This window comes from Chiroxiphia lanceolata, chromosome 22 (assembly GCF_009829145.1).
Source record: "Chiroxiphia lanceolata isolate bChiLan1 chromosome 22, bChiLan1.pri, whole genome shotgun sequence".
Classification (NCBI taxonomy): Eukaryota; Metazoa; Chordata; class Aves; order Passeriformes; family Pipridae; genus Chiroxiphia; species Chiroxiphia lanceolata.
The window spans coordinates 4,555,830-4,580,092 of record NC_045658.1 but is presented as its reverse complement, the minus strand read 5'-3'; the positions used below and the strand labels follow the sequence as shown (position 1 = coordinate 4,580,092).

The 24,263-nt window shown below is 45.6% G+C and overlaps 1 protein-coding gene across 4 annotated transcripts in view; it reads right to left on the bottom strand.

Moving 5' to 3' along the window:
• The window catches only part of RERE (arginine-glutamic acid dipeptide repeats), a 206,126-nt gene that overhangs the window by 164,256 nt on the left and 17,607 nt on the right, over positions 1-24,263 (bottom strand). For 2 of the 4 annotated variants that reach the window (XM_032709296.1, XM_032709300.1), the window contains exon 1: positions 3,227-3,423. The exons of 1 other annotated variant lie outside the window; for it this stretch is intronic. The gene's annotated coding sequence lies outside the window, so the exon portion shown is untranslated. Of the gene's footprint in view, positions 1-3,226; positions 3,425-24,263 lie in introns of those variants that run through there. One more of the 4 variants, XM_032709302.1, reaches the window with a different exon arrangement.

Here is a 24,263-nt window from a genome sequence, read left to right as displayed (position 1 = left end):
AAAAACGCGCTCAGTAATAATAATGATAATGATAATTTTAAAAGGCATAGAATTGTTTGTATCCCAGTAGGATGAAAGTTGTTCAAGCAGTGCAGGGAACAGCATCCAGCAGTCTGAGCACAGCAACAGAACTGGAGAGACTATTCCTGAATCTCAGACACTGTCTTGCAAATCCAAGACAAACCAACTTCCGAATTCAGCGGTGTGGGAGACGGCAGCGAAATCATCTCAGGCCCCATCTGCTTGTACACAGCACACTGGAGATCCTTCAATGAACAGAAGAGCCACAGCATTCAATCACCAACATCAGAGACAACTCAACTCTCACTAATTGGCTTTCCTGTGAGATATGGAGATCTGCTCCCATTTCAGAGACTGAAAGGAAAAACATGCACAGAGTACAGCCTCGAGCTCCATTTTGCAACAGGGACTTTTTAGCTTGCCTTTTGGAAATGGATCACAAAAGATCTTTCCTTGGCCGTGAAATGCACCTTTGCTGGTTCACAGCATCATAAACTCAAACAGCTTTCCTTTTAATATCACTTCTGGAAGCTTGATGTCTGGAAAAGGGGGAGTGTGGGGGGGAAACGTGAGTTACACATACACAAAGCCCAACAAGACTGTGCAAAATCTACCTTCACGTGGGTCAGGAGAGAATGAGAGTTTGAGTGGAGACTCACTGGAGTTGGAACAAGTGTCCCCAGCCCTCACAGAATCTACCTTCACATGGGTCAGGAGAGAATGAGAGTTTGAGTGGAGTTGGAACAAGTGCCCCCAGCCCTCACAGAACACGTTGTTGTGCTCGGTCCGGCGTGCAACAGTTATCTGGTGTTACACAATGAAATAAAGCTCAATTCCACCGCCTGCAAAATCCATCCCAGCTTTCCTGGCAGCCTCCATTTATCAAAACAAGCCTGTCATGTCGAGTACCATTAACAGATAATGAACTGAGACAAGGGATGCAGTTACAAGCAAAGCACTCCGCAAGCTACAGGCCCGAGCACACAGCCAAGGGAGCTGATATTTACTATAAACACCGTAATTAAATAGAACACCTAGCTGAAGAAACATTAAGGTCGTGACAATAAACAACAGAAGCTGGAAATCTGAAAAAAAAAATATAAAAATTAAAAATAAATAAATAAATAAAAAAAAATAAGGCTTTGACTTGCTGTCAGTAATTCCTGACATTGCTTAAAGGCATCTACACACACACAGACAGAGCCCAGCACACCTTCCCTGCCTGCTGCTGAAATCTGGGAAGCACCTGTTTGTGTTTTCAGCGCTTTCCCTGGATCCTGTAACACTTTGTATCCTGTGCCCACGCACTCGGGCTCATGAAAGGCTGAGCGCCGAGAAGTGACAGACAGCGAGGCTTCAAAGGGCCGCGAAAATGCGCCGCTTTCGAGACACACGGCTCACAACAGCCGCGAATAATTCATAACCCCGCCGTGCTCGAGGAATATTAAACGCGGCCACGCAAAGTTGAGGAATATTAAATAAAGAGGTGAGCCCTCCGAGCCCCAGGATCCATCGATCAGCGGCGTTCCCCGCCCCTCCTGACAGGATCAGCCATCGAGCACACATAAACATCTCACCCGCTAGAAAAACTGCTCCAGAGGAGCCATTTCGGGTCTCCCAGGTACCCACACACTTGAAACACAAACTAACCGTAAACAGGCTTAATGAGATTATACAGATTAAATGGGTACATTAACTTTTTTTTCTTTCAAGAGACCCCCACGACAAAGAGGTCCCACGGACACTTAAAAGCAGCTCCCTCCTACTCCGAGATCACTCGTCCAGTCAGTTCTGTTAAAAGGCAGGTTCGAGTTGCACAAATTGAACAAAAAGAAGCCTTAAACTACTTTTAAGAACGCATGGAGATGTGAACGTGACAAGTGTTTTCTAAAAGCTCATACAACACAACTTCCCAGCTCAGGCAAGCACTAAGTCTGACACACCAGCCCCCTGCTAAGCTGAACCTATTTTTAAAAGGGGATTTAACACTGTCTTCAGAGCTCCACGTAAATCAAGCCCTCCCCTCGGATTTGGCTTTGGATAGGGGGAGGAAGAGGAAGGGAGTAGGTTCATGGAGAACAAGCTGACAGCTTAATATTGTCACAACCCTGTTTTCCTTGCGTGTCATTCGACTCCGCTCCTCACGCCGAGTTTCCCTGTCAGCGCACCCATTCCCGGCCAGAACACCGGTGATTCCTCCAGCGAAACGAACCAACCCCGAAGCAGAGGGGCAGTTTAAACCCGGAATTAGCTGGAGAATTCCAGAGGCCAGCGGTCACCTGGAGGTTTCTCAGCAGAGCAGGGGAAGCGCCGGCTGTGCTGCCAGCAGGAAAGGTCACCCCCGGCCGCTCACCACAGCAGCGCCCGAGATTTGTTACCCGGTCCTGTTTGTTTTCAATTCCACATCAAAGCATCTGGGCTCTGTCTAAACACAAAACCTTTGGTCAGGCTAGAGGTGAGGTTTCTATTCCTCTGTAAATAATGCACTGGTTTATTGCCACAAGCACAGCTGAGAGGAACTGATACTCGGCTCTTGACAGGACAGTTGCTGCTGTCTACACACAAACGTCTTCAAATCCGCTCCGAGCAGGAAAGGTCTTGTCTGTGCTTGTAGATCTGGGAGCACGTGTGAGAGACCCAACAGGAAAGCTGCTCTGAGCTCCAGGCAGCCACAGCACTAACCCAGCTACCACTCCCTCCACGGTTACACCAGGGTGCTTTTCCACACTCCTGGAATGTAACCTGGGAGAGGAAACTCGGAGCAGTGCTGTTATTGCCTCGACATAATCAAAAGGCCATTTGGTGCTCTAATCCCGGCCTGAGGAGGCTGTAAACTCTGCACACAGTTAAACAGCCCTGGCTGCTTCCTCTCCCCCACATTCACATACTCAGCAGTTCTTAAAACCAGCATGGGAAGGGTTATTTTAAATTACAGTAGAACTGCTGAAATTTGGATGATCCTCCTTCCCTCTCTGAAATCTTCACCCTTTACAGACCTTTAAGAGGTTTGGCTTTTTTTTGTTGTTGTTGGGTTAGATTGTGTTTTGTTGGGGTTGGTAGGGTTTTTTGGTTTTGATTGGGGTGAGGGTTCCCCCCCCAGGCCTCTGGTTATGCAGCATCTAACCTGGAGCCTGCAAAACCAAATTACTGACACACTATCACACATTTTATGGTTCAAGAACTCTGACTCTTTTCCTGTACTTACCTGCTGTTCAGGTTTATATTCCAGATGACCTCTGCTCAAGCTGTAACTCCTCACAGGTCACTGTTAAATTCTAGCACCACATCAATACCCTGGGGAAGGAAAACCCTGCCAAGCACAGAAAAGTCTGAGCAACTTCAGCCTCTTTTTAACGACCCTGAGGCCCAAGAATTGCAGACAACGACCTTCTGTAACTGTCACCAGCAACTGCCACCAACTGCCCCTTTGCCAAGCCCTGCAAGTAACACCTTTGTACCAAACTCCAACTGGCAAGAGGGGCACAAGGCTGGAGCAACACACAAATGCAGACAAAAAATCCCCCAAAGAAATAAAAAAATGTATCACTCCCCAGACCTGTGCGCTGGTGGCACCTGGTGCTGGTTAAAACAATGGCTTGTTACGAGGTAAAAAACACAAATTGGCTCAAACCTGTGACAGAGCCAAAAAATGACTGTTGGTACAGTCAGGGCACCACTCAGCTGAGGAATGGGAATAGGGAATTCAAGGATAAAGGGCTGCACAGCTCTGTTCTGTGTGTTTTTGGGAGGAATCTGGTGGGTTATTTTTACACAGTCTTGGATGCACACAGCATTTCTGTCACAGTAGGGATGAAAAAACAAGAGTGGCTCCCCCAGGGAGCTGTGAGGACTAAGGCAATTCACATGCTAACACGTGAAAAAAGCAGGATTTTACAGGAAGGCCTAGCTTAGGAAGTGTTGGGGAAAACAAACAAACAAAAAAACCACCAGAAAACCCTCAACCGACCAACCACAACCCAAAAAGAAACAGCTCAGAGTTGCTCACACAATTAATGAGTGTTCACAGCTCCCTGTTCTCCCCCTCCAAAGGCTGGAGACTGGATTGTAGCAGCTCCAGAACCCCCTGAGCCCAACAAAAGGCCAAGGAAAAACACACCTGAGGCAGAGGAGGGACACAGAAGGGTTAAAACTTCATTGGAGGGCAATGGGCTGAGAGAGCTGCACCTCAAAGAGGGCAAAATTCAACCAGAAAGACGGGGTGGGAAGAAAAAAGGGTGGGGGGAAAGAACACAAAAAAAAGATAAACAAGCTGAGGAATGCAGCAGATTTTAAAATAAAAGCTGTTATGTGCATAGGTATGAGAGGATGGGTGTGATAAACTCAGCTGAGATGTTGTGACCAAGTGAGAGAAGTGGCTCAAAACCAGGTGCAGCCTCAGAGCTGGAGATCAAAACAAACCAGGCAAGGCAAATTTAAGCATAAAAACTTCATTTGCTCATCACAGAAATCACTTTTTTCCCCCCTAATATTTCCCTCCTGGTTTGTTTCTTCTCCTCTGTAGGGACCAACAGTGAAATCCAAAAATGATTTTGTGGAAAATCCCTGCCCTGGGAACCTCCAAATTACAGAATGGTAACCTGCAAGCCAAGAATATTAAAACAAAATCCAGTGTGTCTGCCAGATTTTGTGGTACTTAGGGCAAGACATCAACCTGTTTGGCAGCTTCTTGAATTCAACACAAAAGAATGCACAGAAGTTATTTTAGAAGGACAAGGGGGGAAAAAAAAATCCAAATATTTGTCAAGAAGAGAAGTCATATTTCAAAGGGAAAATTTACATACTGGAAAATCTAATACATGCATTAAAAAGCAAACAGGAAGCTATTTGTTCTCAGCTGTATATATAAAAAAGGCAAACAAAATAAAACCCTCAATAGTTTCAATGTGTGTGGGAGGAGTAAAGCTAAAGAAAAGGAGGGAAGGAAGAACTAAGCAAATGCATCTTTTTCCAACTCTATCAAAGCAACTGTAAAACAATGGAAGTTTGCCTGTTTAAACTAAAACTCTGGGAATGGAAAACCTGATACCCCCATCAAGAGCCTGTGGCCTGTGTTTAAACTATTATAACATAAAGCATGTTGGGACTCCCAGCTAAAGGAAATGACTCCCAAATGCTTCCCTTGCTCTGGAAGGAAGATTGTGAGACAGATCCTTTACCAGGAGGTTTTTCTCCACACACAAATTGAACTAACAGAGCTGTGGAATTTGCAGTGGATTTAGGGCTTTTTATTGGAATCACAGAGGGGATGGGAATGGTGACTCCAGCTCGGTTTTTTGGGGCAGTAATCACTCAGCACCTTCAAAGGCCTCTGAAAATTCAATAGGCTTTTTTTTTTCTCCCCCTCCCTAAGTGACAACAACCACAGGATGTGACCATACCTATAATAATCTCTCCCTCCAGACAGGGAGATAAGCTCTAAAAACAGGAAGTTTCTACTCTAATCTTGACGAAATGTTAACAGTTTAAAACCACACCACCCCGGTTCAGTTACACGGGGAAGAAATTCTTGGCTTCCCAAAACTCTGGGACGAGATACCCAGTGGATGGAACTAATTCACCCCTCCAGAATCCCCCCAAAACATGGAATAATGGGAAGGTTCTCAGTTTTTTCCTCTTCTTTTCCCCCCCCCCTACAGATTCATAAGAGTAAGCAAACAAGACAGCTGCCCTCTCACAGGAAAGAAATACTGGTTTCTTTAAAATAATTGATATTTTCCCACATTTTTAAAGCCTTTAGAAAAAGTAAAGCAGGGTAAGAATTGCACCCAAGCACTGGGAGGTGTCTGCCTTGGCCATGCTACAGCCAATTACTTAAATATAACTTTAATCCTTCTGAGAAAGGTCTCTTTACACTTTGGGAGACTTGATAGAGAGATCAATTCAGAACTGTGCTTAAACCCTTAAATCACACGAGTTATCTGAGCAGTTTGCTGGACTCTTACTTATTTTGACTGGTTGTTTTCAGGCAGACAGGGATTCACTGGTGCACATTTTCACACAGCAGTGAGTCTTCAACCACCTACACAGGGACTTTTAGTCACCTAAAAGGAAGCAGCCGATTTTTGATAGCTGTTATCAGCCAATTAACAGCCACAAAAGCCTTTCAGAGCCGAGCTTCACGAGGTTTCTCACGCTGCAGATGAGGAGGTGGCAACAGTTAAACACGGTTTACACCAACTCATCAAACAACTCTCTCCAAAGAAATGGATCCTGCTGTATATTTTAACATAAATCAGTGCTGCTTGTCGATACAATGCACGTTTTCCTGTCGGTGTTTAACATAAAACAACATAAAAATCACACCAAGGGCTTAAAAATCCCACTCACGTGACTGTATCCTGACTCTGAACTTCCTTCAGAATCCTCAAGCAGAACACACACTGGTTTTATCTACATTCCTGTTGGTGTCACGTGTTATGCAGCTACAGGAACAGAGAAAATTAGTATTTTTAGGAAGGCTACACCTGCAACACACCAGCTTTTCCCTTCCACTGCTCCTTCAGTGGCCTGCTAAGGGAATTCAGCATAAAAGGCACCCCAGATCTTCTGTTTAGTTGTCTTTTCTTGCAATCCCCCCAAAATAAGACAGAAAAACTTAAAAGAGAAAATCCCCATCAGAACTGAGCAGCCAAATAATTGCAAGGCATCACAGCATTAAGGTTATGGGAGAGGTATCCATGGAATGTCTTGAAAGGAGTTGCAGAAAACTGTAAAATGTCAGAGTACCACTCCCTGCCATCCTAAATCGTGTCCCAGGCATTGTGTCACATCTCTGGTGGAATAACAGCCTGCAAATTGCAAATGGAGACCTGAAACACACCCACAAAGGGACAATTCCATCAAACAAACATTCATTTAAGGAAGTATTTATACATCCTACATTAAATTTACAGGAGAAGCAAACACTCCTGGACGAAAGGAACTCACGAGTTTGGGAGGACACGAGGCAAGTTTCCAGTGTCCCAATAAAACCAGGCTGAAAGCCACTGCAGAGAGACAGAAAAATCCTCTTTCAACAGAAAGCAAACTGTGCCCAGTTCCCAGGGAGGTGACAGGGCCCAGCTGCAGCACTGCCACCTAGTGTCAGCCTCCAAAAAACGCTGCAAAACCCACCAAAACACCGGGAATTCAAGTCAAGTCACCAAGCCCAGGAAGAGACTTGACTTTGCAGCTGAAAATTTCAAGTTTTCAGTTTTGCCCCCCAAGTGCTGCCAACGTCCCAGCCGAGGGCAAGGAGGGCAAACCCAGACAGCACCAAGTTAAGCAACATCCCAGAAGCTCTTTGCTGTGCTTGGCTCCCCCTCCAGCTGATAAATCATCTCATTAACCAGAACATGAACTAACAAACAACAGAACCGCTGTGCAAAGTGCTCAGAAATCCAGAGGAGCACAGGCAGGGCTGTGGGATTCCCAGAGCAGATATAAAGTGCACCTTCCCAGCTCCATGTGCTGTTGTCTCATTCCTTCTGAACACCCTGTCTGGGTTTTGACAAGGAGACTGACAGGAACTGCTGGATTTTCATGCTAATGTTTTATCAGGAAAAAAGCATCCATGTCACCTCACGAGTTCATTAACAATCCATTTTATTAAAGCTTGGCAGGCGAATTCCTCCTGAAATAAAATCTGCTGCTTTGTGGGGTTTTTTTTTGGATCTGAACGTGCCAGGGTGGCACATCAAGAGGTGAAAACAGAATTTAAAAGACTTTGTTTCAGTTTCACAGAATCATCACTGAGCAGTCACAGATCCACTTCATTCTTCATTCCCTTCAGTCATCAAGCTCCAGAAGGAAAACGTGGAAATCACAACGAGCACATGGAAGTTCACACTCAGGGGACCACACACAGCAAGAACTTGTGCTCTCCCCCTAAACACCAGCCAAAAATGTCCCACTGGACTTGCCTGACTTCCATGAGGATGCCAGTGGGTAGCACAGGTAAAATAGGTTAAGCAGGGAGGAAATAAAACAGGGTGGGGGGGAAGAGGAGGAACTGGAGAACTGTCTCCAACCTGTATTTCCAGGCTCGCCTGCAAAGCCCAGTTGTTAAAAGGGCTTAAATATTAACAGTGATTTCAAGAAAGCAACACCAAGTTTATGCTACAGCCCCCCAAGCAGTGACTGCTTAGTCCACTCCCCGATTTACAGGGTTACAAGGCAACAATTCCAACCCCACCTACGTTTTCCCAAAGGAAAGGCCAACCAAGCTGTCATTCCCCTCGGGACTGCCCAGGGAAAGCCACACTTCGGGGTCCCAACAACCAGAGGTGCCATGGATGTATCTGGAATAAGCAGAGCTCACTGGACAAAGGAGGTCAAGAACAAGGGAGACAATTGTGCTGGATTCAGTCCTTGGAATGAAAAGCCCAAGTGCCTTTCATGGCTTCCACTACAAAGAGACCCATCATTAGACCTCATTTTTGTCAGCTCCTACAAAGGCTGAAGACAGAGACAAGAAGTGGTGGTTAAAAGGAAAGCCTTTGAAATCAAACAGCCCCCAAGAATCTCACTCTCTCCCTGGTAGATTAAAACCTGGCCTTACCTTCCCTTCATTAGTCCAGCTGCAGGGAGGAAGAAGCACCGAGCTCTGCTCATTAGTTCCAGAGCTGGGCTGGGGGGGTTTGGTTGGTTGGGGGGGGTTTGTTGGCCGGTTTGTTTTTTTTTTAAATAACCTCTACGACAGCTCTCTGTTGATTAAACCATTTTCATCCTTCAATGAGTTTGATTCCTATTAGTTCAGACTGCAGAGAAGACATTGATTTTTTACTATGGTCGGGATCAAGAGTAGTAACAGCTTTTGCAATTAAACAACTGCTCGCCACGTTAAGTAGAAAAATATGTCCAGAGCAATAATGTGCAAGCAAGCAGAGCACTCCTCAATGCCAACAAAAGCCAGCACACATGCTTGTAATAACTTTAACCTTTAACTTGAGAAAAGGAGGAAAACTCCATGTATTACAGACAGTTCACCTCGTGTTAACTCTGCTGATAAGGAGCTGTAACACTGAGAGAGGCTCAGAACCACAGACAACTCATCTCCCAGCTCGGAATTACCGTCATTACACCACACAAATCACCACGTTGGGCTCCGGCCTCCTAAAATAGAAATCACAGCCAGAAATGGTCTAGCAGGCTGCTGCTGCTGCTGCTGCTTCTCCTCTTAAATTAAGCCTTTATACCAAACAAATCCATACAGTTCTCGCATTATGGCCTTTCACGGGGTCGCAAAATAAATCAAATGTTTTATTCCACAGCCTGCAGCTATTTCCCCATTTAATAACTGACATGGGAGACAAGTTTTAATCTCCATCAGGCTGAAACAATTACTGTCCTCATAACCACTCAAGTCAGAGGTAAAAATTACGAGATTTCTATTACCTGATTGTATATTCAGGGGGAAACAGTCACATTTTTGCAAAGACAAAGTACAGTCAGCGAGACAAAAGAGGGGAGCACAATCACAGTCCCAGAGTAAGACTTCCTTTTAAGCTGTGAGAGAAATGCAACAACCCCCCTGCCAAAAATGCAGCAAAAAGATGTGAACAGACACCACACTTGCAGGTGTAAATATTCCCTGGCCAAAAACTTGAGCTGCAGCTTCACCACAGACCTTAAACAACACGGGGACTTTTTTCCAATCAGCAGGGAAACAGTTCCCCAAGCTCAGAGCAAAAAAATCTATTAAAAAGCTCCCTGAATTAAGAGATCTGGAAGTCCAGTCCATATCTGTGCAATTAATGCCAGTGCTGTGTTTTCATGTTTTAAATTACTTGTTAAAAGGAGTTCAGCTTTTCATTTAGGTGGTGACTCTCCCACCCTACTCTGTGACTGAAGAACCATCAGCACTTTGAGGCTTTCCAGTTTGCAACCAGGAAATTCCCTCCCCAGGAACATTTGGGAAAAGGTGGCAAAGACTGTTTAAATGGAAGAAAAAGAAGAAAGTGTTACCTGGACGGTTATAGCCAACAGGGAAAAAAAAAAAATCCCTCTGTGAAATCTCAGTGTGGAATTTGTACATTATTACATGTTTTATTACCAGTTATTACCAGCTGCTAGAGAGGGATATTAAAAATCACAGCAGGTCAAGACACTGTTTCTTTCTCCATTAATATATTGAGGCAAAAATGCAGTAATTTACCTCTTGTCCAAGAAAGGGAGAAAATGCCATCCAATTTGAAGCACTCCTGCTTTTATTTATGCTCTATAAAGGCCTCCAAAGATACTTCAAACATCCAAATTATTTAAGTCAGCATGAAAACACTGGGAAGGATGTTAAAGCTCACAGTGCAGGAATCCCCCCAGAGCTAAATAATTAAGCAGCATCTTCCAGACAAACTCTCCAGGCCAAAGCAACACTGAGGTTTCCAAGGCAGTGAGAGCCCGTGTGGTGGGTGAGAAAGGCAGGGGGAAAACAGGGAGATTTTTATTGTTTTTCTTCAGCAGAACTGTGCATGTTAAAGAGGGGAAGGAGACGCTGCCTTGGCTCAGAGCACCCTCTAGAGCCAACTCCTCATCAGTGACATCACCCCAATGTCCTCCTCCTCTCAAACCCACACCACTGCTGTGCAACAACCCCCAAACCAGCGGGGTTTGACCCAAAAAATGGTGACACACTGGTAAACCCAGCAGCGTTGTTCTGCCATCAGGAGACAAATGTATTTTCTAAATTTACATCCCTAAATATCCTCCCTGATCTGTGCTGTCAATGTGCTCCTAACAAAAGAAGACACAACCTCTGATTAAAGTACAAAGCTATTAAAAACCATTGCTACCTCTCTGGCACTTTGAAGAAGAATTAACCAGCTCATCCTGAATAAAGGCTGAGCTTTGTTTTCCAAGACTTCACGTGCACCTTTCACTGAAGGGAAAAAGGAAGCTGCTGTCTCCCAGATTTTTTTTGTATCAGGCTGAGGATGGATTGCAGGAGCCACTCTTGATCTGTTTGAACATCAGCCATCCTAAGAAGTGGAGTTTTTAATTATTATTCGTAAGAGAAAGACGTTAAGGCATGGAATTTCAGCTGAATAAAAATCCACTTAGTTCTCAAACTCCTATTAAAAGACCTATTTCAATCCCAAATGAGGGTTGGTTACTGCCACGTGAAAATACATCATTCAGTTCTCACTCATTGATTGTAAACTTTTTGCTTAAAGGAGGGACATGCAAAAGGTAACAGTGACACCAGAAAGGAGAGAATCTGATCAGTAACTTCATTCAGTTCACTTTTTTCCCCAAATCTGAGCCCTCAGGAGAAGAAGAAAAAAAAAACAAAACCCAAAGAAAAACCAGACTGTAGAATTGAATGATGTCATTTTGGTTTTATCCTCGGAATTAAAGGGGCTCACGAGTGAGGAGTGAGGAGAGAACAAGTCACACAGTGCCAGCAATTCCTACGGAGCTCTGCAGACAATTTAAGGCCCAAAATAAAGAGGGAGGGTTTTTCCTTCACCCCACCACCCTCCTCTTCATCCCCCAGCCCAAGGGCCTCATGTTCTAGGCCAGACAAGCAGGTAAACACACAAGGTCAGGCTCCTGAGCTCCACTCACACACCTCATCCTGGAGACCTGTCTTCTGTTTCACAAAATCTCTGATTATCCTTCTAATCTTTCTGGACGAGGACACTCATCCTTCATCTAAGGGGATTCAGAGAGATCTCCTGAGAACCTTCCTTTGGACACTGCAAGAACTCTAAGGGCTTTAAGAATTCGGGGCTATCTCCAAACCACCCTTTCCTTTAAAAGTAAATCACAGGAGAAATGAGGAGTTAAAACAAAAGTGGGGGGTTTTATATATTTTTAAACAAGCTCAAGGGAAAGCCAGAGAGGCAGAAGAAAATCATTTGTCTCTTCAACACACTAAGTCACTGCCAGCAAAATAAAGATTTGGAAAAGGAGGTCAGAACGGTTTTTGGCAACGTGAGCAGGCAGAAACCCTATCCTGCAGAAAGGACAGAACACACTTCCATCACAAATTGTCTTCCTTAGAGAGATTTGCTGCAAGAGAATCACAGCTCTGAAGGTCTAAATTAAGTGTCACAGACAGGCAAAAGTATCTCCCAGACCTCCTGCTCACAGCTGTGCCCTTCTCACATCCCAAGTCTGCAGTTTTCCAACACTTGTTCCAGCTCACGGTCAGGGGAAGTTTTAACCTCCCGCCTTCTCACGTGTTTATTTACCTCCCAACATCAACACTGACAAGGAATTAAGAGCAGTAGCTAAAACCAGCATCTATTTAAAGACAAATCTGAGCCTTTGACAACTACAAATCTTTACATCTCAATACAGATCTTTTCCTCCAAAGGGATCAAATAGTCCAGCCCCTGTTTTGGCAGAACCTGTTCTTTCTGTAAACCCGCAGCTGCTCTGACTCTGAAAATTAACAAACTGCTGTGCACACAAAAAGATATTACCTGCAGTTCCTCACAGATAAGCAACCTCATGGCTTTCCCATCTTTTGCTAAAGAGCATTTCCTCAGCCCTCATTTCCCTTTCCCTTGACCACAATAGAGAGATTAAGGTGAGCCATTCACAGCTCAGAAAATGAACATTTGTGACACGTTATTTTTAACGAGCTCCACCGAATTTAAACCCATCCCCAGAAATGATGCCCTGGCTTTCAGCAGCAACGTTTGTGCCTCCCACAGCTGCAGGCTGGGCATTTTCCTCCCTCCCTCCCTCATATTAATGTGTTTATCCAGCCATAATTCCATTAGCATTATGTAACACAGGCAATCTTCTTAGGCATTTTATCATTGTCTCACCCCCAACTAACCCCCTGCACACACGTACACTTTGCCTGGAAAACCGTGATCTCCCAGCCTTTGCTGACACACAACAACTGTCTGATGCAGAATTAAAGTGACACCTCCAATTCCTTGCCTGTATCCTCAGCCAAACCTCACAAAACAACCACCTCTCTCTGGCATCTTCTCCTCACATACACACACAACACACTGACGTTGTTGGAGTTGTGATCCTTCCTTTAAGGAAGAAAAAAAAAAAGAAAAAGGCTTTTAAAAAATATATTTCATGTTTGTCAACTGGCTGCCTCTCCTTGCATGCTGAACACAGTAAATACTATTTGCAGTTATGTCTGTAATTTGACATTAATTCCTTAATCCTCTTAAGCCAAAGGCAAGCTTGTGGATCATTAGGAGGTTACTTAGAAAAGCACAGCTCAAGTGTTACACGAAGGGGACGTTTTATGAAGAAAAGAAGTTAACTCGAGTTCTGTCTTTTGTCATTCCCACACCTGCAAAATAAATCAATCTCCTCTGGAGAGCAAGGAAGGGCCACACGATGGGCTGTTCTTGCTGTGTAATCCTCTTCGGGGTGGGGCAGGACCTGCTAACGAGATTGTGTGGCTTTCCCGTTGGATCAGCAGGACTGTGACCTTTCCTGACAGCTATTCCAATATTAATGCCCGACATGGCCAGGGCAGCCATCTCCCACATTCCTGCTCTCCCCAGCAGATCCCACCCGGATTAGCTGCCACTGCCCTGTCACCACCTGTTTCTTGCATCAAAAACCCCTGGATCAGGCCCAGAGATGATTTGTGCTGCCTGTGCAGCACCAGCTCACCACAAAAAACCCCCCCCAGGATTCTCCAGAAAACCCCTCTCACCTCAGCAGCCTTTATTGTGCCAAAAAAGACAGAGCCAAGAGGGGCTGTTTCAAAAAACACACACACCCCCCCCCAAGACAGAACTGTTAGAGCCCAGTAACTTCCAGAATCCTCCACACACAGTCCTTCCATTCTTACCTACAAATGCTGAAATCTGAGTTCCAAATCGAGGGTTTTAGTTAAGCCAATAGAGATGAGATTGGAAATAGCTTTAAAAAATTACCTGAATGAACTTGTGCTGAGACTCAGACACTGCTACACCAGGGAAAGGAAGAGACTTTTCACCAGGAGTGAAAAGACACACACCAGGCAAAATGCCTGGATTCAGCATTCCCAAATGACATCCCACCAAGAGAACTCACTGGCTGGCACTTGACAAGAGGTTTAAAATCCAATTTGCAGGCAACAGTCTAAAGCTGTGAGGATTAAAGTTACTTTAAGTCTAAAATTTTTCGAGAAATTTAAAACTGTGCTTAAGTTTCCAGAGGAAGCTTCATTCTGATGCAAATTCAGATGTTTCACTTGTTCTTACACTGGCCACTAAAACCAGTTTATGTGAAAAACAGGATGTGAAATAGCAGCTACCTCTACCAGGAAAAGTATTTTTTGCTAGGTTTACAATCACAATGCATTTTGTAATTAAATTGCTAATGTTGCAGAACCCAGTTTTGGTCAAATCTACACGTAATTACATTCATCAATTAGCCTGTAATTGCATTTTGCTATTTTTGATCCCTGGGTATATTGGCTGGGTGTATTTGACAGACTGACATTCCCTGGTTTTGGTTCTTGGCCTGGGGTGATCAATCCCACACTACAAAAGAAATGGAATGGTTTTAAACATCATTATGTTTCCAAATTAAGGTTTACCTGGAAAGCAGAACATGATCTTCAGTGTACAAATGGATGGAATGGCTGGTCACAGGGTAAGAGAAAAAGGATTCAAATATTACTCTGCAACATTCTGGTGTGAAAGCATTTCCTCTGAATGCAGAAGAGAGCTCCTTAAACTGTTCTTTCTGCCTCTGAAAGCTTCCTACTCCAATGATTACTGTAATTTCCAGGGGAGATAAACTACCAAAAACAAAGGAAATCCCATTTTGAAATTGTATCTGCACTGTGTGCTCAGCTAGTGGAAGAAATGACATTTCAGTACCTTTTCCTTCAAGACACCAATACAGGAACACCTTGCTTCAGGGTTTTGCCTAAAGATTCAAGACACAAACAGTTATAAAAACAAACTCATAAAATAGGAGCTAAGTAGGAGACTTTTTTTTTTTTGTTGCCACAGAAAACTGGAAGCCAAAAGCAAACAGCCAGCCAGGCACTGTCCATCAACCTCCTCACTGCAGGATGGAACTAAAGACAACTTTTTGGTATCAAGACACAGCTGAGTCCGTGAAAGGAGGAAATCAAACTTTGCCAGAGCTCCTCATAATGACAGAGCTAAACCAGGGGGGTTGTTTCTCTGGGAAGTGTTTAGTTTCTAAAAATAAAAGATGCAGAATATCCCACCATGAGCTCTCTGCCGTTTCCCCAGAGGAGTCATCAGCTCACTGCTGCTGCAGGACTGCAAAGCCACAAAGCAGGGCAGGATTAGCACAGTTCAGTTTAAAAAAAAAAAGATAATTCCAAGGAGTTAGAAGAGTTTGGCACTGAATCATAACCAAATCCCTGCCCTTTCCCTGAGTCCCTGTTGCTCCTGAAGATGCATTTCTCTCCAGCTCCACTGCAGGTGCAAGTTGGCTCCATGTGTGCCAAAAAGATCTTATTTTAAGCGAGCAGGAATGTTTTTTGAGAGCAGGTACTTCTCAGCCATTGTAGCCTTGGCCTGCTGTGGAGTGTTTCCTGAACTGCTGCTGGAATCCTTTAGAACTGATTTCCCCAAACAGAGAGCCTTAAAACTGCCAGAGAACAAAGTTATACAGGGATATTTATACAGACTTCCTTCCCCAAACCAGTCACAATTACTGTTGAGATGGTAAATTACTCTGGCAAACACTTCACCCACAAAAACTCTGCTTTAAGTGATGAGCCAGCAGTAATTCCAACCGAGAAAAACTAATCCTGCTCTAAGAACTACTTTTAATGAATTTCAGCTCTGTGTGCCAATTCTGGTTAAGGACCCAATAACTTTGGTGTTGCAGCTGATTAGGATCCAACCAAGGTGGATTTGCTGCCATTTTACATTTCTCAGAACGTCCTAATAAGACCAAGTGTGATCCAACACCACCCAACACAAGATTTATTTTATTTTATTTTTTTTCCACCAGATGCCACGGAAGAAAATCTGAATTATTACTCAAGGCAGCAAACAAGTTCGTGCACCCTCAGCTGTGGCTGTAACCGAAACTGCCAGGCCTCACTTTAGCACATCCAATTCTCTGCCTTTGCATATTTTTTGGGTTTGTCTCGCAGCTTATTAAGTTCTGCAAACAAAAGCAGGTTTTGTGTTCTTGCCAACAGATTATGGCGTTGACTTTAAAAACATCAGTGCACCTACACAAAGTAATGCACCTACACAGGGTAATGCACCTACACAGGGTAATGCACCTACACAGGGTAATAGAATCAGCTGGGTTAGAAGGGACCTCCGAGATCATCAAGTCCAACCCTTGATCCAACCCCGCTGTGGTTCCCAGCCCATGGCACTGATGCCACATCCAGTCTCAGCTTAAAAACCTCCAGGGATGGAGAATCCACCCCTTCCCTGGGCAGCCCATTCCAATGGCTGAGCACCCTCTCTGCAAAGAAATTCTTCCCAATATCCAACCTAAACCTCCCCTGGCACAGCTGAAGCCCGAGCCCTCTTGTCTTGCTGATGGTTGAGTGGGAAAAGAGACCAACCCCCCCCTGGCTCCCCCCTCCTGTCAGGGAGTTGCAGAGAGTGAGGAGGTCTCCCCTGAGCCTCCTCCTCTCCAGGCTGAACAGCCCCAGCTCCCTCAGCCTCTCCTCACAGCACCTGTGCTCCAGTCCCTTCCCCAGCCTAGTTGCTCTTCTCTGGCCCTGCTCCAGCCCCTCCATGTCCTTCCTGAGCTGAGGGCCCAGAGCTGGACACAGCACTCCAGAGGTGGCCTCACCAGCGCTGAGTCCAGGGGTAGAATCACTTCCTTGGCCCTGTTGGCCACCCTGTTCCTGAGCCAGGCCAGGATCCATTGGCCTTCTTGGCCACCTGGGCACACTCTGGCTCCTGTTCAGCTTCCTGCCCATCCACACTCCCAGCTCCCTCCCTGCCTGGCTGCTCTCCAGCCCCTCTGTCCCCAGCCTGTAGCGCTGCAGGGGGTTGTTGTGGCCAAAGTGCAGGACCCGGCACTTGGCCTGGTTGAACCTCATCAATTCACCCACACAAGGGGGGATGCACCCACACAAGGGGGGATGCACCCACACAGGTAAGGCACCCACACAGGTAAGGCACCCACACAGGGTGAGGCACCCACACAGGTAAGGCACCCACACAGGTAAGGCACCCACACAGGTAAGGCACCCACACAGGTAAGGCACCCACACAGGGTGAGGCACCCACACAGGGTGAGAGGCTCGAACTGCAAGTGCCTTTGGGCACCTGCAAGAGGATTTTCCTTGTTCCAGCAGCAGGAGTGTTTGGCCAGCACGGCAGGATGGTGTTTTCATCTGCCATGACAGCTGGGGCTGTGCAGACACCAAACAGGCAGTAACTGCAGCAAGCGTTCCTTTTAATAAACTGCCACGGCTAAAGCGAGGGGGGGGGGGGAAAAAAAACCACCACAACAAAACGATTGGAGCCGAGGACATATTGATGGGTACAAAATCCTCCAGGCATTATGCAGCTCACACAAGCTCATGGATCAGGATTATTGCAGCAACCAGGAGCCGTCAAAGCCAATTACCCCGGGGAGGGAGGACGGGGGCTCCTCGTGCCTCCCGCGCCCGGCGGAGCCGCGACGCGCCGGGGAGAGGAAAACCTGTCACAGCCAATTACCGCCCCTGGTTTATTCCTGCCAGGATACACCTGATCAGCCAACAATAAAGCCATTTTAAGAAGGGGATGATGACAAAAACAGAATGCAAAATGGCAACAACTGGTTGGGGCGGGGGGGGGGGGGGCTGGGAAGGAAAGGAAAAAAATCTCATTTCCAGCCCGACACGTTCTCCCCACACACGGAGAAATAAATCCTGGCTGCTGAGGGAGAGACACACACGAGGGTTTAAAGCTGTGGCTCCAGATGTAAACTGCTTTTTTTTTTTGCCCACCCCACCCCCCCTTTTTTTTTTTTTTTCAAATGCCCTGACAAAAGGCTGGGTTGTACATAACTCCTTTCAAGTCAATCTGCTACAAGGGATTTAAGGAATTCAATTTTATGGAGAAGGAAGCCAGAAACAGGGGAAGGTGGGGAGGGGGGGGGGAGGAGAAAACACTGACAGAATTTGGAGATAAGCCCATAGAACATCTTTTCTGTGCGACACCAGCCTTTATTTCAATTGCCCAACTCAAGTGACACAAGAAAAAGGTTATCTACAGGAAAAAAAATATAGGAATTTTAACATTCTCCAAGACTTGAGAACCTGCTTTGTGCTTATCTGTCTTCATCTTACAATATACTACCTGCATTTTAAAGTTAAACAGATTTCAGTTTAAACCTGCCCTTTGGCCATGGGACTCAACAGCAGATCCCAAAGAAAATATTGATTTTTTTTTTCCCCCTCCCCACAGATATATCAACTGTGTCTAGTTTTATTCATGGCAATTTTCATTACTTTCAGGAAAAGGGCACCGTGCAGAACTGTTCTGAAGGAACAGATCAGCTGGAGCCTTCCCAGGTGAATGTGCTGTTGGGGAAATCCTTCTTCAGGCAGAACTGACCTCCCAGGAGAAGTTCTCGGAGCCACCGAGGTGGGAGTTGGCACTTACAGAGAATTTCCTTCAATTATTAAATTCCTAAGTGCCAACATTTCCTGCCCTCTCTGTCCAAGGATGTATCATGACCCCGTTCCTCAGGACACCACAGGAGGTTTGGTGATTACTCTGGAAACGTGATTTCCATGAGTCACCTCTGAAACAGCCAACAAGCAAGTCATAGTTTTTTCTCAAATATAGTCAGTTTTTTTCTCAAATATGGCCTTTTTAAGTACTAGATCTGAGTGATACTCCACTATTTTGTGTACGAGGGAGGGAGAAAATGCCCCAGACTTCAGCTGTGGGAGGCACAAATGTTGCTGCTGAAAGGCACAGCACAATTTCTGGAAATGGTTTTAAATTCAGTGCAGCTCCTTAAAAAAAAACCAAAAAAACACAACAGCAAAGAGAAAGCCCAAAGATCCAGGAACCAAACCCAAGCCAGACTACACGTACCACTTTAAAAGGTAAATACACAGGAGTATTTGGGTCTGGCCTTCCCTGGCAGAAGGTTTAAAGAGTGCAAATAATGGGCAGTTCAGCCCTGAAATCCAAGTATGAAAGGAATGGCTGCTGGGTGCCAAGCTGAGCACTGGATACTCGGATTTCCCCCTCCCTCCCACATATCAGAGATGCAATATTCTTCAAAGGCTCGTTTTGTTCACCAGTCAGACACTGTGCAAGTACAGCTGCAGAATAAGGCAACATTTCAACACAAAAACATCCTCTCTGTGTAGAGTTTTGTGAGCACTTTGATATATTTTTTAAAATAATCTGTCCTGTAGCTACTCAAAGGAGCTACACAGTTATCTGCCAATAAATTCCATCCTTATTCTTTTTCTCTCCAAATGCACGCCTTTGAATTTAATCTGACTGTACCCAGCATATTTATGGGTGTGATGCTCAAAACATATTTAATCAAGGAGATATTACACACTGGAGTGGCTGAGCTCCCCAGAGAACACATTTGGTTCAGGTTTTCAGACCTGACAGGGACACCCCACCCCTAAAAAAAATAAAAAAAAAAAAAATAAAATCAGAAATATAGCAGATCTAACAGAATATTTCACAATGGAGTTGCACAGTCTATGCATTCAATCGCTCCATTTCCCAGAAGATTCATTACAGTTACATTAGAAAGTCAAATCAGGCAATTCTGCAGTCTGGTGAAAGCCAGCATATGAAAGCAGGTTAATACAAAAGAATTTCATTTTAAATAGAGGACATTTAGGACTTTTAAAAGCAACATTATGATAAAAATTTCAGGGTGTTTATTCTGGCTTCAGAGCACGCTTTTCAAGTCTCCTTTCAATGATGTAGCTGATTTTCTAAGGAAAGAGGGAGGGAATGTTAGATCTCCGAGGTTTGCCATCTTAATTACCCTCCTGCCCCCACACATTGCTAAAAAATCACGTTGCAGACGCCCTGCTGCACTCAGCAGCCGGGGTGGAGTTGGGACCAGCTCTCAGTAAAAAAAAAAAAAACACCAAGTGCCTCAGTTCCCACTTGCACAGGCTGTGCCTCACACACCAACAGATCCCCGGGGACTGCATTTCCCACAGAGGTGTTGTTAAGCACGAGATACAACCCCCCAGCTGAAGTTTTCTGCTTGCCTTACAACAGAGGTATTATATCTAATTATTGCCACTTACAGCCCTGCCTCCATCTCAGCCAGCAAAATGCAAACAGTGAATGGACTTGCTTTACTGAACTCATAATATAAGGCTTGACTGGCAGGGTGGAAGGAGAAAATTGTCCAAAAGCAGTTTTGACTTAAGAGAATAAGCTCAGCTGAATGAAGGCAACTAATTTCAGAGCCATTTCTTTACTATGAAGACACCCACAAACACACAAACAGTTAAAAGCAACATCAAAATAAAATAAAATAAAATAAAATAAAAAAACCCCAGAACACAGAGTGGTTGTCACAGCACCAGCCTTGGCAGCGTTAACAATGAACTTTGTGCACCCCTGCCTGTGTTTAATTTAACACAAACCCCAATGCAGTCAAAACAGCTGGTGCATTATTGATGGGGCCCGTGATAAATGAGGTTGGACTTCGCACAGGAACTCGTTAGAGGTCCCCTCACACCCCCGGCCTGCCAAGCCAGACACCTCCATTTATTTCTCATTTCACATCTTTTTTTTTGGGAAACACCCATCGTGTGATATTTTTGACCCTCCTATTGTGAAGGACTCAGCTCGCCCAGTTAATTACTAACACTGAGAATTTAAGCCCCGCCGCCCACATTATTTGTTTTTTTTTTTACCCTCTACCGAACCAAACGCTGCTGAAAGCCGAGATGATTTCCCAGCATTTTGTCCCGTTTGAAGGGCAGAGATCACAAGGAAGGGGCCACACGGACACGGGGTCGTGGCCACTCCTAAAACCAGAGATTAGAAAGTGAACTCCCAGCCCTGGTGCAGCCCCAAAACAAGGCTCCACGCAGCCTCTTTCCACGGCTGCATGAGATAATGCCTGCCAGCAGGAATAAATACACTGCAGGCCAGCCAAGAACCCTTTAATTTCTCACATCTTGACTCAAGAGCCGTACAAAAAGTTATTAAAATTAATGCAAACTATCATAACTCTGTCTTTTTTATTACTGGTAATATTCCTTCTAAAATATTAGTCTCCTTGGCTTGAACCAAGAGTGTCTGTTTGAAAGTTGGCTTTGAAGATCAGAAACTCTTTAGCATAAAAAGTGAAACATGCAATCATGTTAATTTGACAAGGTAAAAGGGGGAAAAAAAATCACTTCAGCTCAGTATTTCTGAAACTCAGGCTATTCTTTCATTCAGAAGGGAAAAAAAAAATGGCATTTTTCTTCCCTGGTTCTCACTACAGTCATTGAAGTGACTGGGAGTAAAGTAACAAAGGTTTTCGGTGCTCCAAGTGTTTAAAAACCAAAAGAAGAAAGTATTAAACTTGGCAAGTGACCTAAGTAAACACCTCCCATCTTAAATAAAATTAGTAAGTTTGAATAAATTGCTGATGCTCAAACAACCCCAGCAATCCAGTGAGGACTCATCTCTCCTTGTTTGCATAAGTACCACAGCTATATATATAAATACATATATATATGCAGATATATACATATATGAAGGAGGGAGCAGGAGCTTCAGCACATGTGTTGTATAAACAAGAAATTCCAGCTGGAATTTCTCCCTCTTCCTTCCGAAGCTGAAGCGAGCCCGGCCAAAACACCACATATTATGCAGTTATTTTGTCAAAAAAAGCAAACCCAACATCCACACATTCCCAGGTTTTGTACTAAAAAAAAAAACACCCCACAACCCAAGAGCCTCATGAGTTGGCACAAGTCTCTTCAGTTTTTCCAATATCCAAGGACAGCTTATGGTAACACTTTGTGCCTGTGAGTGTTTTATTCCTGGATCATTTGTTACTCTCATTTGCTTCACACCAGGAAAAACAGGTTGGGAGATTTAGAACAGCCCATTTCTCACTGCTGCCATGTAAGCACTGAGCTCTTACCGGGTAATCCATGTTACCATTACTGTTCCCAAATATTTATGAACACTTTTGCAGTCAATAATGGGCTCTTGATTGCAGAGTTGTAGAACAGCACATTCTGCAGTGCTGATCAGCACTTTGAGAATAACAGGCTTCTCCGAGTCATCCTGTGGGACCAACGAGATGCCAAAACTCCAGAATGAAAGGGATGCTGGTGTATAATCACATTTCTCTGAAGTTATATTTGCAGGGGTATTCCCTTGGAAAGCAGATGTTCTGCCTCTACCCACACATGCTCAGCTTTCCCCAGGACACACATCCACATTTTATATAATTCAGATATTTTACAGGTATGAAAATCAACTCACACCAAATAAATACACAAACGGCACCGTGTGACTGCTCTGCCTGCTGACTCCCCAGTGCTTGTTCAAACACCGACTCAACGCTGACAAAACGAGCCATTTCCAGGAGTGGGACCAACCCCCTTTTCATAATTGCTCACTCAATTTTTAAAAGCCCGTTCCTCTCCCTTACAGTTACAGAATGACTTCCAAAGCATGAACCCATTAAACATTTGCCTCAGTCTGCCCTCCACAATAGCCTCGAGAGATAAAACTCTCATTTGTTTCCACAGAGGCCCCTATTGATTGTGCTGTCACAGGATATGACTCTTCCCTGCTCACGCTGCTTTTCAGAAGGGAGCATTCGGCACATTTATTGCCTCTCCTGTCTCCCACAGCAGCTCTGCAGCGGCGGCTTCTCACACCCACCACCCTCCTCCCCTGTCCCAGAGCAGAGCAGGATGCAAATCCATCCACTTCACACACAGCAACACGCAGCAGGTCCCAGGCAAAAATCTGGGGAACACCAAAAACTGTTTCACGCCGTTCCAGTCAGAGCATCCAAGGAGCCGGTCGGAGATGAACGACCTGTCTCCCAGAAACCACCCACAGCATCACACCAGTGCTTATGGGCCTTCAGGAAAACAAGGCCACGAGAGACTTATTGCTGGGAGAGTCTCCAGGCACAGTCCTGGGCTGGCACTGGGAGAGCTGCCGGGTTTTATCAGGATTGGGGAACATCGACTGCGTTCCGCGCCCGGAATGGCGATGATCGGATCCCTCGGGGAAGTCAGGCCCAGCTTCCACCCCAGGGGTGCAGCGGGGATCCCCCCCGGGGGTGCAGCGGGGATCCCTCCCGGGGGTGCAGCGGGGATCCCTCCCGGGGGTGCAGCGGGGATCCCTCCCGGGGGTGCAGCGGGGATCCCCCCCGGGGGTGCAGCGGGGATCCCTCCCGGGGGTGCAGCGGGGATCCCTCCCGGGGGTGCAGCGGGGATCCCTCCCGGGGGTGCAGCAGGGATCCACCCCGGGGGTGCAGCAAGGATCCCTCCCGGGGGTGCAGCAGGGATCCCCCCCGGGGGTGCAGCGGGGATCCCTCCCGGGGGTGCAGCGGGGATCCCTCCCGGGGGTGCAGCGGGGGTCCATCCCGGGGGTGCAGCGGGGATCCCTCCCGGGGGTGCAGCGGGGATCCCCCCCAGGGGTGCAGCAGGGATCCCCCCCAGGGGTGCAGCAGCTGCTGAGTTCATGGTGTGGCTACAGAAGCTTCAGAGCAGCTGTTTGGGAAAGCCTGAACAGGCTCAGCACGACTGGATGGAACTAAAAGGGTTCTTTACTCATCTTCCAGCAAACATCAAAAATTGGGGCTGTCTAGTCCCTACAAACCCTGCAGGCAATGTTCTTTCCCAGGAAGCCACAACACCCCCAAAGAAAAGGAACAAAAATTAGCAGTTGTGTGAGCAACAAACACAAGCACCTTCTGAGAGACTTTTGAGTGTGATTAGAGGGGGGAAGGGAGGTTGTTTTTAGGCACAATCACAGCCAAGTCTTTCCTTCTACCTCCGGATACTTGTGAGGTGTCCCCACACATTTTCTTTCCTTTAAAATCCCTTAAAAACAAACAAGCCACGCTCAGAGGAAACACAGCTGAGAGCATCAGTTCCTACAAACAAGCTCAGCATCACTCAAATATTGTGCTCTCTCAAACACCTCTCCAACATAACTCCCTGGTCCACTTATCCCATATGAAGACAGGCTGATCACAGGTATTTTTCATACCTGTAAAATATCTGAAATATATAAAATGTGGATGTGTGCCCTGGGGAAAGCTGAGTGTGTGTGGATAGAGGCAGAACATACACCTGCTGCTGCTGAAAACCAACCCACTGACAGGATTAAAAACTGCCCTCTAAT